This window comes from Leiobunum rupestre, chromosome 6 (genome assembly GCF_980474605.1).
Source record: "Leiobunum rupestre chromosome 6, qqLeiRupe1.1.hap1, whole genome shotgun sequence".
NCBI lineage: Eukaryota > Metazoa > Arthropoda > Arachnida > Opiliones > Sclerosomatidae > Leiobunum > Leiobunum rupestre.
The window spans coordinates 41406041-41408408 of NC_143389.1; the positions used below are offsets into that span (position 1 = coordinate 41406041).

The 2368-nt window shown below is 40.8% G+C and overlaps 1 non-coding gene across 1 annotated transcript; it reads left to right on the plus strand.

Annotated features, from left to right (window-relative positions):
* Positions 1–1807: 1807 nt before the first annotated feature.
* On the plus strand, positions 1808–1879 carry TRNAH-GUG (transfer RNA histidin (anticodon GUG)). Its single transcript has one exon. It is a non-coding gene; the product is annotated as a tRNA-His (tRNA).
* The last annotated feature ends 489 nt before the right edge of the window (positions 1880–2368 follow it).

Sequence of the window (2368 nt, forward strand, 5' to 3'; positions counted from 1 at the left end):
AACGACATCCAGATAGAAGACCATCCATAACTACTGTAAGGTGAGCCGTAAATGACTTTCACCAGTATGGTAACGTACAACCTCGATTTCGTGGGCCTGGTCAGCGGGATTTGGACTTTGAAAACACCGTTTTAGCCTATTTTGCCGCATACCCACGTAGTAGTTGTGCCGCGGCGAGTAAGGATTTGGCTTGCAGTAAAACTCGCATTTTGGAAATTTTACATAGGCATAAGTACCATCCTTACAGAGCAACGCTTCACCACGGTTTACGAGATGGAGACGCTTAACAACGGCTGGATTTTTGCAACTGGCCCACAATTCCTCCGCAACATGCTATTCTCGGATGAATCCTCGTTTGCAAGAGACGGCCCTTACAATCACCAAAGTAATCATGTTTGGTAAGACACAAATCCACACTGGGGATATGAACGCCGTCACCAATTTCAATTTGGGCACTTGAATGTTTGGATTGGTCTTGTTCGAAACCGGTTAATTGGTCCAGTATTCTTACCGCAAAATCTAAATGGCCAGAGTTAGTTAGATTTCTTGAGAAATGAGCTTGAACAACAACTTGACGAACTGCCGTTGGCGCAACGAGCAAGACTGTGGTTTCAGCAAGACGGTGCTCCGCCTCATTACCACAGAGCCGTGAGAGATTACCTAAACAACGAATTTCCACAACGATGGATAGGGAGAAACGGTCCCGTACACTGGCCAGCAAGGTCACCCGATCTGACTCCTTTGGATTTCTTTCTTTGGGGCTTCGTCAAGGACAAGGTGTACGCCACTCCGGTTGAGACCCTTGAAGAGCTGCGTCAACGAATTGTAAGCGCTTGCCGGGAAGTAACCCCGGAAATGATTCAAGCCGCTTTCGACAATATGATTGTTCGCGCCCAAGCCTGCATCGCAGACGAAGGTGGTATTTTCGAAACGTACTTATAAATTTTGTTTGTAAGTAGACAAATAAAATGTCTTTGTTTTTTCAAAAAATTCGCATTTTTCATCCTACGAAATTCGGCACATTGGCCAGCAAGGTCGCCAGATCTTACGTAATTTAAATCGCCATTAATAATTTAATTAATTAATTTATTTTCTTCGCCATTGTCTCCTCGATTTTTCAGCGGTGTTTTTTGCAGTAAACACCAGATTAAAAAATTTCTGACTTTCATAAAGTTACACTACTCTCCCAATGGAATTCAAAAAAAGTTATTTTAGCTTGCCCAGCTTGTCACTTTTTCAAGTCGTATTTTTTCAGTGAAAAAGACGTCTATTTTTTTCGCGCCAACGCTATTTGTACGTTTTCAGTGAGGCTCTACAATTTTCTCATTAACAATTTTCTTATAGCACCTAGCGGTTAAAATTTAAATTTTCAAAAAATGTGGAAATATTTTTCGATTTAGATGCAATTTTGGTAGAAAGTGTCCCCCGGCACGTATAATGTACAGTACAAATTTCAAGCTAAAAAACACCCTGTATAAAATCAACGTAACCACATTAATGAAATGTATCACACATTTAAAACCGATAAATTACGAAGTTACGAGTAAAGTAAGCAAAACGAAAAAAGCGCGTTGTAAACCATTTGAAATTGTATTCATAAATGACCCTTAACGGTTCAAAAGTACCGATAGACAAAAAACTAACTAAGTGGACCACCCACGGGTTCTACCCTTTAACCCTCTTATCTCTGCTGACTGCGCTAAAACAAGATTTGACCTTTGAAATTTCATACGTAAAAAAATTTAAGACTTTAAAAACAATTAATATACTCTTCCGCTTAAGCTGAGCTTATAATTTTCAAAGAACCGTATCGGTGGTTCTGTGGTAGAACACTCGCCTGTGATGCAAGAGGGCTCGGGTTCGAATCCCGACCGATGCGATCGCAGAATGATACTATGACGTGGAAACCCTGCCATTTGGACGTTGAGACGTTTACCGTAACCCTCAGCCCGAGGTCCGTCCCAAACGTCGAAGATTCTTCACGTACAATCACAATTCGCAAAAGAAAATTATAATACACCCAATGACAAAAAAAGAGGGCGTTTTTGGAAAAACCTTTTCCCTAATTCTAAGAAACTGCGTACGCAGCGATTACATTTTGCTCCTAAAATGCGAACGCGTTCGCAGCCCAGACACACACACCCACAGACACGGTGATTGTAATACCCCTCCTAGGGGACTATGTCCCCTCGGCGAGGTAAAAAGTTGAAAATGTAATTTCACTACCGTACGAAGAAGGCATTAGTGAAAAAACTAACCGTCAATTAAGAAAGTTTAATGTTCATTTAGTACATAAAACCACGAACACGCTACCTAAAATAGAGGAATTTAAAAAAAACGACGGGAATTTATAAAATAAAATGTGGAT